The sequence below is a fragment of the Theropithecus gelada genome, chromosome 17 (genome assembly GCF_003255815.1).
Source record: "Theropithecus gelada isolate Dixy chromosome 17, Tgel_1.0, whole genome shotgun sequence".
NCBI lineage: Eukaryota > Metazoa > Chordata > Mammalia > Primates > Cercopithecidae > Theropithecus > Theropithecus gelada.
In genome coordinates this window covers 67,339,841-67,353,475 of record NC_037685.1, presented here as the reverse complement: position 1 = coordinate 67,353,475, position 13,635 = coordinate 67,339,841, and the positions used below count along the sequence as shown (strand labels likewise).

General features: G+C 44.2%; 1 protein-coding gene across 3 annotated transcripts in view; it reads left to right on the top strand.

Annotated features, from left to right (window-relative positions):
• DCLK1 (doublecortin like kinase 1) overlaps nucleotides 1-13,635 on the top strand; it is a 355,985-nt gene that overhangs the window by 196,548 nt on the left and 145,802 nt on the right. The gene's annotated exons all lie outside the window — the stretch shown is intronic.

The following is a 13,635-nucleotide window of genomic DNA, read 5'->3' as shown; positions in this document are numbered from 1 at the left end:
CAGAATGGTGAGATCTATCCAAAATAAGATTAAAAATAAAAACAACAACCAAACACATGAAAGGTAGTTCTTGACTCAAAGATAATAAAATTAATATAATATGCGGTTCATCAAAAAATGCACTGAAAATGGACATAAGTAACTTAAAACACATTGAAATGGAGTAAGACTTTTTGTTAATCTATTTTGTAGCCCAAGAAAGGCATTCTATCAAACGAATTGATATCATTATTTTTAAAATGCTCTTAAGAGGTTTCTCTGTATTTGGACTGATCCTAGGCTAGTTAATATATGGCATCGTTTCTGCAGCTTTGCCTTCACGTGGTGAGAGCATTAGCATATTTTATATAGTCTTTTAAATGTGCTGTTGCTAATTATATAATTTCTTATGTTTGGTTTGTAGCCAGCATCAAAACTCTGAATTATTTAGAGTGATGACAGTTCTCTTGCCTGACTACCTCGTCTCTAGCAGTTTGCAAAGGAGGCTTGGCCCAAGATGCCCGTAGCAGGTAGCCTTGTAAGAATTCTAACTAGCTTCTCCTTTGACCGCTGCTCTGCCCAATAGGTTTCCAAGGAGGACAGGATGAGGGCCAATATATAGTACATGTCTATAAGGTTGCAAATGTATTAGAGCCAGGAAATTTTTATTCTAAAATCATTTGCTCACTTTTGAATTTCGGCGGTGAATTATTAACCAGCAACTGCTCGTGTAGTGGATGGTACTAAAAAGATCTTGTCTAAATTTAGGATCAGCCGCCTTTTTCTCGAAAAAGCAAGATAGTGCATATTTTAGCCTTCTTGGGCCATATGGTCTCTGGTGCAACTACTCAGCTCTACTATTCTCATGTGAAAGCAACCATAGATGATAGGTAAGCATGTAAAGGTAGCTGTATTCTGATAAAGCATTATTCATAAGAACAGGCAATGGGCCAGGTTTGGCTTTCAGGCTATAGTTAGCTGAACCTTGGTCAGAGCCACTGATTTTTAGTTTTCTGGTGAATATGCTCCTTCCTGGGAATTTAATGAGAGGTATGGACCCTACTCCAGAAAAATAAATATTCATGTGCAAAATACTAAGAATACTAAGCTTTCCATGTATTTTTTTCTTTTTCTTTTTTAACACAGGGTCTTGCTTTGTCACCCAGGCTGGAGTGCAGTGGCACGATCTTTGCTCACTGCAACCTCTACCTTGGGTTCAAGCGATTCTCCTGCCTCAGCCTCCCAAGTAGCTGGGACTACAGGTGTGTGCTACCATGCCCAGCTAATTTTTTTGTATTTTTAGTAGAGACAAGGTTTCACCATGTTGGCCAGGCTGGTCTCGAACTCCTGACTTCAGGTGATCCACCCGCCTTGGCCTCTGGAAGTGCTGAGATTACAGGCTTGAGCCACCGTGCCCGGCCTAAGCCTTCCATTTCAAGAAGTTATATATCCTCAAAACTCATCCATGGATCCACGTCATGGATCCAGGGCTTGGTCTTGATAGTGACAAGAAAGCCTTTGTAATGGTCTGCTGGTTGCTCTGGGACAGCCATTTAAAAAAGATTTGCCCCCACTTATCTCACATCAGAAACTCCAGACTTTAATCAGACTCAGCAGTTCATAGACACATAGAGGACTTGAACCAGACGAGGCAGATGCACACATCAAGGGGCTTTAAAGGGAAGAAGCCATGGACAGGCTGGAAAGGTGGGGGAGAAGTATACTTTGGGGAGCACTGGGGAGAGATGGAAGCCACAGGCAGTTTGGCTGTGATACTTGAATAAATGGTGGGTGACGTGGTAATTGGAAGCACAGCTGAAATACCCAGATCCTTATGATCCCTCGAACTATTCTCATCCTCAATGACCTCTCCTTTTGCTAGAAGGGGGTCTAGTTTAGCGTATGCATTTGTTCTGCTTCTTACTGTCTTGTGAGTGGTAGTATCAAAATTGAATGAATCTATTGTCCTATTCTTGACAGCAAGGGCTAACAGACCCCCAGGTTTCTTCTGTCCTTCAAGGGCGTTCTTCACAAAAGTGTCACCCTTCTCAGACAGGTGTGTGGCTTATGTCTAACACGTTAATGCCTAGTAATCCAGCAACTGCAGCATATAGAAATAGATAGCAGGGAAATATTGTTCCTAACACTACTGCTAATAATTCATTAGCTGTTGTCCCATATTGAACATTGACTAATGTGTGCTAGGCAGTAAGCATTCATTTATCTGTGGTGCCTCCAATTTTTGCGAGATGAGTGAGAATGAGGAAGTTGAATTCCAGAAAGGCAGTGTAACCTCCCCAGGATTGCACAGTGAGTATACAGCAGAACAAACCCAGACCTGCCAGCCTGGCCCCACGTCACCTTTGCCATGGGACCAGCTATAGCTCTCAGTGATTTAAAAACTGGCCAAGTGGCTGGGCATGGTGGCTTACACCTGTAACTCCAGCACTTGGGGAAGCCAAGGTGGGAGGATTGCTTGAGCTCAAGAGTTCAAAACCTGCCTAGGCAACATAACAAGACCCCATCTGTACAAAAATTTAAAAATTAGCTGAGCATGATGGCACATGACTGTGGTCCCAGCTACTTGGGAGGTGGAGGTGGAAGCACTCCTTGAACCCGGGAGGTTGAGGCTGCAGTTAGCCGTGGTCGCACCATTGCACTCCACCCTGGGCGACAGAGCAAGATCCTGTCTCAAAAAAAAATTTAAAAATAAAAATCTTACAAGAGATTCATAACATGGCTTTTAATTAATATAAAAGTTTGGCCTCTATTTAATTGCTATTGTTGGTTGTTCTTTTTGCCTCTGGTGACAAAAGAGAACACAGAGAGCTTTTGAATGTTTACTCCACTGCCCTTTTCTGAAATACAACTCAGGGCCATACTTCTGCTCACAGACAGTGACTCACTGGTGAATCAGGGCTGAGCCAGCGTGTGTCCTTTATGTTTGGTGCCACCAGATTATCATTTGTCCCACAGCCTCTCTACCCCACACTGCTCCCTCCTAAGCCTCCTGACAGCCACAGAATTGGTTGCCTCCTCCTTAACAATGTTCCCTGGGCCCAGGGCAGCCCACCAAGCCCTGGCCGTCCTCCCAGTGACTCGGAAGCCCTTCAACAGCTCAGGGGAAAGATGGTAAAGAAGTGAAGCTAGTGGCATCTTGGACTGCGCTCCGGAGCCGGGTTGGGAGTCGAGCCCTCCTCCAAACCAAACTGGAGTGTGACCTTGTCAAGCAGGTCCCTTAGCATCTCACCTGAGTCCTGAGACCCCCATCTCGAAAGTCCCCATCAGTTGTTTCCATCTGCTCACAATCCTTTATTTCGGTGCACAACCCTGGGAGATCCTCCCAGGGGTCTTTCCTGTTGGAGTTCTTGCATTCTTTTCCTGCGTAGATTACTGGCTGGTCGACCTGTTCACTTTACCTAAGTTCCCAATTGATTCATAGCAGTTACTCCAATTCTTTAAAGTTCTGGGGTAGAAGCCAAGTCTCTTTCAGGAACAAGGAAAGGTAACCAAGATTGGATCTTCATTTCTGGCTCATCGTTCCCATGAGACAGCTCTCCAGGCCTCTGCTTCTTCACATCTAAAGCAGATAGGTGTGCTGAGACAGGCTTCCAGGTGCCCAGGGATGGCAGTGGGTTTAGAAGTCAAACATCTGTTTAACACCAGTTGGGCCACTTGAAGCTATGTGACTTTGGGGAAGTGTCCAGTAGCTTGGAGCCCATTTCTTCACAGGGTTATCATGAGGATTGAAAACAATAACACATGCCAAGTGTGTAGCTTAGTCTTTCACCAGGATTTATGCCCAATACATGTCAATGCCCTTCTATCTCCATCTGCATCCATTCCCTTCCAGTGCAATTTCCAAGCTGTATTAATAATAATGGCAAGCATGAGGTTTTGTGTTCTTTGCAGTTTGCACAGTGCTTTTTTTGGGTGCTATTGCCTGCAATCCTCACAATATCCTTGGAGATAGAGGTTTTTACTTACATTGTGCAGTCAAAGAAATAGATTCAGAACCTGAGTCTGACTTTCAGCCAATGCTCTATGCTGTATCTACTAGGCAATCAAGACATATTTATTGATCATCTGCTGTATGCTCAGCTCTGAGCTTGATGCCGTGTGGAGGGCATGGGTGATGTGTGGTCCCTCTCCCCAACGAATTCATGAGTCATGGGGAAAGGGAAGGTGATGGGTAGAAGATAATTGAAACAAGCTACCATCACCCCCAAGAAACGTTTATTGGGTACAAACTGTGTTTGCAAAGCTGTGAAATTACAGTACCTATTATTTACTTTTAAATTATGATTTATTTTTTCAGTCACTTTCTCATAATGATCTTAAGAGAAATAACAGAGATTGAGAGTGAGTCCTGATTCAGCTCAAGTGATAATTTTAAAAAGTAAACAAAAACCACCCTACCTGTCTGTTTCAAGGTCAGGACAGGGTTTCTAGCCTTGATAGGATTTTTGTTGGATAGAACTTATCTTCATCAATGAGGTCGTATGGAGCACTTAAGGTAGGAGGCACTTTACTTCTCTTTATTTTTACTTCTACCAAATGTATGAAATTCCAAAACTCAGTTTTCAGTCCAGACATCCAGCTGTGTCATTGACACCATTTCCTCCCAGCTCCTGGGGTGGCAACTTTATCTTTGCCCCATTACCTGGTCTTTTCCCCACCTTACCTGCCCCTTGCCACAGTCATCAGCCCCATAATGTATCTTGCCAAATGTCACCAGGTCCTTCTTTCATTCTCTGAGTTACTGCGGGAGATTCCTTAGCAATCTTCATTCCTCTCTTCATTCAGTCAACACATTTTCATTGAGCACCCGCTTTGGCCAGACACCTTTCTGGGTGCTGCTGCCATTTACATAAGACAGACATGGTCTTTCCCTCATGGAACCCTAAGGTCTCATGTGAGGTAGGGACAGGACGTTAAAGGAATAATTATAGGAATGATGTGTACTATGAAAAAGGACATACAAGGGGCTGTGAGACTATGCATTGTGGATCTAAGGTTCGGGTTTTAGGAAAGTCTTCTCTGAGGAAGTCGAATTTCTGCTGAAACCTGAAGGAGTGATAGATGTTAGCCGGTGCCCGAGGTGGGGTTGGATGCTTCGTGGGTATGTAGGGGTAGGAGTTGGGTGTTGTGGCCGGGGAGGCTGGAGAGAGAAGAATTCTTTCAGGTACAGAGAACACACACTTGAATACCAGCCAGCTGAGGAACTGGGAAATCCAGGTGGCTAGAGTGGAAGGAGGGAGAGAAAAAGTAGTAGGAAACAGGGTTGGGACCAGGCTGCGGTAAACCTTCTAAAGCCATTTTACGGATTTAGGATATCCCGGGAATAATAGGTTGTGATCCCAGCAGGGTATGACGTGATCTCACTTGCATTTTCAAAAGATCTCTCTGAAGGCAACTGAGAATGGATTGGAGGGACCCAGGGGTAAATGCAGGGCAACCAGTAGGTTGGCTTCTAAATAGTCATTGTGGAGGTGTTGATGGCCTGCTGTGGGCTGTTGGCAGTAGGGGCAGGGAGCAGTGGACAGAATTAGGAAACATGGAATGACAGGAATGAGTGGCCACAGTGACTTACTGAATGGAGGAAGTGAGGAGAGCAATGGGTGAGGGACCAGCGGCAATTTCCTTGCTGGGGGCCACATCAGGTGGTGACAGGGAGAAGCAGTTGGGAAGAAGATACACGCAGCTGTGCTTGTATGGGGGATGCTGCTTAGAGATGGCTCCAGAGCAGGTGTCCCTCCTCCCAGCACCTCCCATCCCGGTTCCTTCTGCACACAGCCTGCAGATTCACAGCCCTCAATCTCTGGTTTAGAAAACTTTCGATGAACCAGTGTGTGTAGGACCAAGAACACCCTTCTTTGCCTCCATGGTCTCAACCTTGTCTCTCATTGGCCCCCTCCGTAACACTCATTGGTTTCCTCCACAACCCCAGTGCATTTTCCTTCACTTGGCTCATATTCCCTTCAGTTCCTGCTTCAAGCCTAACTCCTTGAGAATACACTTACCAACTGCCCTAGCTTGTTCAAGTTTTTGGTTTTGCTATTCGTTTTACACTTGAAACACACTGCTGAGCTTTCTCATTATCTTCTCCCTTTATAGACTCTGCCTTGCTGATTTACTTAGAAAACTCAGTTCGGATATTGTCATACACTTCACAGCTAGTCCCTTCCGTGATGCTCTGTGCGTTGCTATGCTCCATACATGTCAAGGCAAGGACGTGTGAAGGGCAGGTCTGTGGAGTGGAAGGTGAGACAGATGAGGTTGCAAAGTCTCATGGAAGGTTGAAGATGTGGACATAGTTGCAGATATGGGCAGAGAGATGTCCATACACATACATATCAGGAGAAGGGAGTTATTTATTTGGTATATAATAGTGGAGGAAGAATATTGTGAAGTTTGAAACACAAGGATCACACATGAATGTAGTAATTTAAGAAAATTAATCTGGCAGTGGCATAAAGGTGGACTCGAAGGAGAAAATTGCTACTGGTTAATGTGTTTATTTTATTTGCCAGGCTATGTACTAAGCACTTTACATGAGTGAATTTATGTCATTCTCACAACTCCCACCCACAATCCCCCGCAAGAGTGCTACTATCATTATCCTTATTGTACAGAGGAAGAAGATGAGGTCTAAAGAAGGTAAACATTTTTTTCTTTTTTTTTTTTTAATTAAAAAAATTTTTTTGAGATGGTTGGGGTCTCACTGTGTTGCCCAGACTGATCTCAAACTCCTGGCCTCAAGCAATCCTCCTACCTCAGCCTCCCAAAGTGCTGGGATTATAGGCATGAGCCACTGCTCCTAGCCAAGGTGAACTTTTAATTGTTGAAACCAGGTTGCAAATCCAGCCTGCCTAACCATTATGCTGTAGTGTCTTCTGGAAAAAGAGAGGAGTCTGGGACAGGGCTATGGTAAAACTGTTCCAACGGTCTCTGGGGTTCCAAGAAGATCCTCAGGGTTTGCAGCCAAAATAAAAACTGTCTCCTTCAGCCAGAGCAGCCCACTGGCATCTGTGTAACCATTTGGGCTCTACATAAAATTTAAGAGACAATCCCCTGCTTAAAAAGTTTGAAACTGCTGGATGCAAGGGTTTGTGTTGTTTGGTTTATTGAAGATGCTATAGAATTCACACCACACACTGCCTTAGATGCTACAAGCCTGAAGAAGTCTTCCTGAGGCAAAGGTATGGATATTTGTTCTTCCCAAAGATGTGACTCTGCTAGCTCCAGATTGAAAAAAAAAAAAAAAAGATGCACCTTTTAAAAACTTCATCAGGACCACAACTTGTTTTAAAACTCTTGGGTGCCGGCTGCGGTGGCTGATGGCTGTAATCCCAGCACTTTGGGAGGCTGAGGCAGGCGGATCACTTGAGGTCAGGAGTTTGAGACCAGCCTGGCCAACGTTGTCTCTACTAAAAGTACAAAAGTTAGCTGAGCGTGGTGGCGCATGCCTGTAACCCCAGCTACCCGGAAGGCTGAGGCAGGAGAATTGCTTGAACCCGGGAAGCGGCGGTTGCAGTGAGCCAGGAGATTGCACCACTACACTCCAGCCTGCGCAACAGACAGAGTGAGTGAGACTCTGTTTCAAAAAAAAAAAAAAAAAAAAAAACCTCAGAAGGAGATTTCTTTTTGGCTCTTTACCAAATTATAAGACAATTAATTAAATAGGAGCACCTGTGTTGTTATAGACATTCCCCATTTTCAGGATGCTTTCATAAATCCCTTTATTTGAGCTGTGCAACTGTCTGTGAGGTAGATCCGGCCAGTCATGATTAGTGCCCATTTTTCTTTGCCAATAATGGGCTCAGGAAGGCTAGGCGATTTCCTGGGATTTACTGCTCTGTCTTCAGTGCCTCACACCCAGTAGTTGCTCAACAAATGTTTGCTAAACAAGTTGAATGATCGAACAAAGACCATAAGGATTGGAATCTAAGCCCTTTAAAATCAGGGCTGGTTTTGTGATCCCACTCTGTCTTTAATGTGGTGAGAGAGTCCAGTCCATGCAAGCTACCATGCAAATAAGTGTCATATGACATTGGAATCAGTGAACTTTTAGTGATTAATGTTTGGAACACTCTCCATGGTCATATAAGCTGAAAAACTCTCCCCCACGTAACTCCCCACTCCTCCACATTTTCGGGTATTAACTATGCAGCCCCCTCTGACAAACATATGTTCCTTTTATTACAAACTTTGATGCAATTTATAGAACATATTGTATCTGGATTTGGGGGGAGGAGTACATTTATTCCAAATTTACTCTCTAATGCATTTTAGAAAGAAAAATAAAAGTTTGTGTATGCCTTTTGAGTCATATGAGGATACGTAGAAAGGATTCATTCTTTTTGCTTGTCACTTGAAATGATCACATCTTAGTGTGCCTGGTAAGAATAAGCATTGCCATTTGACTGTAACAGTGTTTAGAGAAGAGAATAGCAGATTAATGGCGGGGTTTGGACATGGTCTCTATTTGTTTTCTCTTCTGTCTGGCTTTCAGGAGCATGAGCTGGCAGCTCTCTGCCCTCGCCCATGGCTGCCTGACCCTCTGGAAGTCTCCCCAAATTCTGAAATGTGTGTCAGGCCAATTGTGCAGTCTCCAGCCCAGCTAGAGAACGCCTCTCCACTGGAGCGCCCCCCTCCACCCCGCTCCCCAGAGGAAATGCTCTGCTGAGCTCTGCTTAAAATATTCCCAGGGTAACTAATGATTTTGAAAATGCCATGTTACCATGGTACTTGAGGCATGGTAGGTGGGGGGCATGCAGCTGGGTTTCGAATTCAGTAGGTATCCAGTTTATAAGCGTTCATTTTCTTTTTGTTTTCAGTTTTTGTTTAATTTAAAACATGCTGAGAAGAAAACTGGATCGCATGAGCCTTGGCATGCTTTCTCTTTTTCTTTTCTTCCTCCTTGAGGCTTTGTCCTCCACCTCCTAAGTCCCTGCCAGGTGTTCTGTGTTTAGAGACAGGAGGGGATTGCTTGAAAGCTCCCACCTTTGGAGGGCTGGGTGTGCCACAACCTGGCAGCCCATGAAGCATCACTGACCACAGGAAATGCTATTTGAGGGCCCGACAATAGCAAACAAAATGGAACAAAACCCTGCCTCCATCCAGCGTCATTGTTTTAGTTCTATGCAATTATAGGGGAGGGAAAATATCTCTTCCTCTCCAATTGTAGATTCATGGCTGAGGCCCCTATAACAAGAGACAGATTAACAAGAGAAAAACATACACATTTATTTAATATGAGCTTCGCGTGACATAAGAGTTTTCATAAGGAAACAAAGACCTATAGAAACAGTTCAAACCTGTGTGTTTTTATGCTAGGTTTGATGAAGGGTGGACAGTCATGGAGAAATATGATAGGGCAAAAAAGGTATGAGTTAAGTGTCATGAACTGGGGCGCTTAGCAAGGCCTGTTTGTTCAGATTCTTCTCTATGGCCCTATGTCTTCAGCGATAATGATGCTATTTTCCTCGAGGTGAAAGAAGGCAGCCTGTTGAGTAAGGGAGGGTCTTGCGATCAGTTTCACTGGAAGGTCAGAAAATCCTTTCTAGGTTTTATGGCCCGCTGCAGGAGAGAAGGGAGGTGGAAGGTCCGAGAGGCCTTCCTGCACGTGCTGCCTCCTGAATGTCTTCACCTTCCAAGATGCCATAGTTAGGACAGCATGTCCTGAACCTCGTCACAATCCCATGACCGTTTTTTAAAGATAGGGATAGATAGATATTCACCATCACATACGTAATATGTATGCATATATGTGTATCTGTGTGTGTGTATTAGTTTCATAGTTTGACCTGCTAAGGAAAGGATATCTACAGAGACACAGAGGGAGAGAAAGAGGAAGAAGGAGAAAGAGGGAAATATAAGAGAAGAAAAGAAAGAGATAAAAAGAACAAAGGAGAAGGGCAGGATCAGAGGATGAAAGTTAAAAATGTATTGAGCCTCTGCTGTATGTTCCTGTTGAAGGCAGGGCTGGGCTTCTTACGTCGGGGAAGGAAACCAAAGCTAAGGGTAAGGAAGATGGAGAGGACAGAGGAGGGAGAGGTAGATGGGGAAGAGAGCTGCCTAGAGGGGCAGGGGGGCAGGGGGACTGCCTGGAAGTCCCAGGTGGTGCTAATCCACTTTGTGTGTCTATAATGCATGCGGCTCTGGGTTGCAGAGTTACTGGGTCACCAGAGCCCTTTCAAATGCTCATTTGCTATTTCTGTCCCGGGAAGTAGCTGATCAGTTTCTGTGTTCAAATGCAAACGTTATTTATGGTGCTTGTTTGTTATGGGTGTTTTGGTTTCTTTTGCCCATGGGATTCTTAGGGTTTTGCTCCCTGGCATCTTGGAAATCTAGTGTGAGCGTGTGCTAACTGGGACCTGAAGATCCTCTTGGCAGAAGGTACGTGCCTCATCACGCAGAGCCTGAAGGTTAGATTTAGGGTAAGGATTGCATTGACCTGAGACTCACCTTTGACTCCCATCTTTTTTTTTTTTTTTTTGAGACGGAGTCTCGCTCTGTCGCCCAGGCTGGAGTGCAGTGGCCGGATCTCAGCTCACTGCAAGCTCCGCCTCCCGGGTTCACGCCATTCTCCGGCCTCAGCCTCCCGAGTAGCTGGGACTACAGGCACCCGCCACTTCGCCCGGCTAGTTTTTTGTATTTTTTAGTAGAGACGGGGTTTCACCGTGTTAACCAGGATGGTCTCGATCTCCCGACCTCGTGATCCGCCCGTCTCGGCCTCCCAAAGTGCTGGGATTACAGGCTTGAGCCACCGCGCCCGGCCTTGACTCCCATCTTTAAAATCAAATTTCCTTGATTTGTTTACTTGTTTTAAAAGACTTACTCTTATTCTTCTTTGCAAACGGGTGTGTCAGGCTTGAACATTTGAATGAGCTTTGAAAGAAAGCTACCTCACTCTTTATTCGGTGGCAGCCTACACAGGTTAGTGATCAATCAATAAGTAAAATAGTAACCCAACATGTTTTTGAATGTTTGGGTTACTTACCTTTGAATAGCTCTTAGCCTTTTAAAAAAAGTATTATTCAGACTTAAAATACAGCTCTGTGCTTTTGTTGGTTTGTTTGTTTTTGAGATGGGGTCTCAGGGTCACCCAGGCTGGAGTGCAGTGGTGTGATCACAGCTCACTGTAGCCTTGACTTCTGGGCTCAAGTTATTCTCCCACCTCAGCATCCTTAGCAGCTGGGACTCAGGAACCCACCACCACACATAGCTAGTTTTTTTTATTTTTCTTTTAGTAGAGAAGAGACCTTGCTATATTGCCCAGGCTGGTCTCTGACTCCTGAGCTCAAGCGATCCTCCTGCCTTGGCGTCCCAAAGTGCTGGGATTATAGGTGTGAGCCACCACACCCAGCCTAAAACTCATCTTTGAATAGGTAACTCCAGGAGTCAAAAGTAGGGAATATAGTTTAGGGATACACAGCCTTTGTGGCTGATAATATTAGGGTGCTATGGTTTAAAGGAACCCCCTCCACCAGGCTGCAACACTTACTACCCAAGTTATTTTCTTCAGCATGGTTCGTAGTATTGACCTAGAAGTATTGAATTTCTGTGACTCTGAAAAAAATAATTTTTTATTTCATCAATCTGCGAAATAGCAATATGTTCTAAGGATTAACAATTGCTTCAAATGCCTGCTATGATAGTGTTATACTTGAGCTTAACTTATTTTTATGGTTTAGAATTCTCGGAATAGCACTTAACTTTCTCATGGGAAATTTGGGTACATTTAGTAAAGATTTCAAAGCATAATGCAACAATAAATGTTTCTTTTCAGTGTTTATTTTTTCATTATTGCCTCGTAAAACAATTCCTAAAATCATTGGCTCTCTCCAGTGATCTTTTACTCATCTTCAAGTCATCTCCTTCCTCTTTATATTTGATTGAATTATGAGATTTTACTGTTTGCCAGGCCTTCAACTAATTGCCAGGGATAGAACGATGAATAACCTATAATCTTTGCCTTCAAAAAAACTTCTCTTTTTCGTGAGATGGCTCATAATCAGCCCAGAATTTGGCAGCCTTGGAAAATATTAGGTTAGTTTCTTTTTTTTTTTTTGAGACAGAATCTCGCTCTGCCACCCAGGCTGGAGTGCAGTGGTGTGATCACAGCTCACTGCAACCCTGACCTCCCAGGCTCAAGGGATCCTCATGTCTCAGCCTTCTGAGCAGATGGGACTATAGGCTGTGCCACCACACCTGGCTCATTTTTGTATTTTTAGTAGACTCAGGGTTTTGCCATTTTGCCCAGGCTTGTCTTGAACCCCTGGCCTCAAGTGATCTACCGACCTTGGCCTTCCAAAGTGCTGAGATTCTAGGCATGAGCCACTGCATCTGGCCTTGGTTAGTTTCGTTTCTCTTTTCAATTAGCAATAATTTTGCCAATCTCTCTCTCTCTCTTTTTTTTTTTTTTTTCTGAGATAAGGTCTCCCCTCCATTGCCCAGGCTGGAGTGCAGTGGCACAATCTCAGCTCACTGCAGCCTCGACCTCTCCAGCTCAAGTGATCCTCCCACCTCAGCCTCTCAAGTAGCTGGGACTATAGGCATATGCCACCATACCCAGCTAATATTTGTATTTTTTGTAGAGATGGGGGTCTCACTATGTTGCCCAGGCTGATCTCTAACTTCTGGGCTCAAGAGATCCTCCTGTTTCAGCCTCCCAAAGTGCTGGGACTACAGGCATGAGCCATTGTGCCCAGCCCTAATATATCTTTTTATTTCCTAAAAATGTGTATCTCTTTCCTATACTAACTGACATAACCAGATTGGAATTAAAATAATGCAGACTAGAATTTAAGAAAAAATAATCATCTTCCCTGGTCAGTGCCGTGCTCAGGTAGACAGCACTTGGTTACCTACCCTTTGCAAATTTAGTTTTAAACTGCCAAGTTCTAGTCATTGAATTTTTTTATATATTATACTTCTGTAACTTCTGTTTTTTCCTAGAAGCATGAGCCTTAGTTTCTTTTCAACATTTCTGAAATGCTTACATGCCCAGTATCAGACTTTTTGCTAGGAAAAAACACTTAGGAACAATGAATAACAAGAATTCTGTTTATTCTGTTTGTGCCTAACATTGTGAGGAGCCTGCATAGACAGAGTTTTAAGAAAAAATGTATTTAATTTAGCAGGCAAATGAAAACTTTGATAGCCAAGGGTATATGCAGATAGCCGTTTCTGTGTATTTCCATTAAAAATACTTTATTTGAGAAAGTGATAGGGAGAAAGACTTGTACAAAAAAATTTGAATTCTTTACCAAAGGCATAATAGTAAGTGCCAAGTGGTAAAGAATTGCATTTGAGCATTTGTGGTTGGACATGGTTTCAGAAAAGTATTCATTAAGAAGTGAAGTCGGCCGGGCGCGGTGGCTCAAGCCTGTAATCCCAGCACTTTGGGAGGCCGAGGCGGGCGGATCACGAGGTCAGGAGATCGAGACCATCCTGGCTAACATGGTGAAACCCCGTCTCTACTAAAAATACAAAAAACTAGCCGGGCGTGGTGGCGGGCGCCTGTAGTCCCAGCTACTCGGAGGCTGAGGCAGGAGAATGGCCTGAACCTGGGAGGCGGAGCTTGCAGTGAGCCGAGATCGTGCCACTGCACTCCAGCCTGGGTGACACAGCGTGAGACTCCGTCTCAAA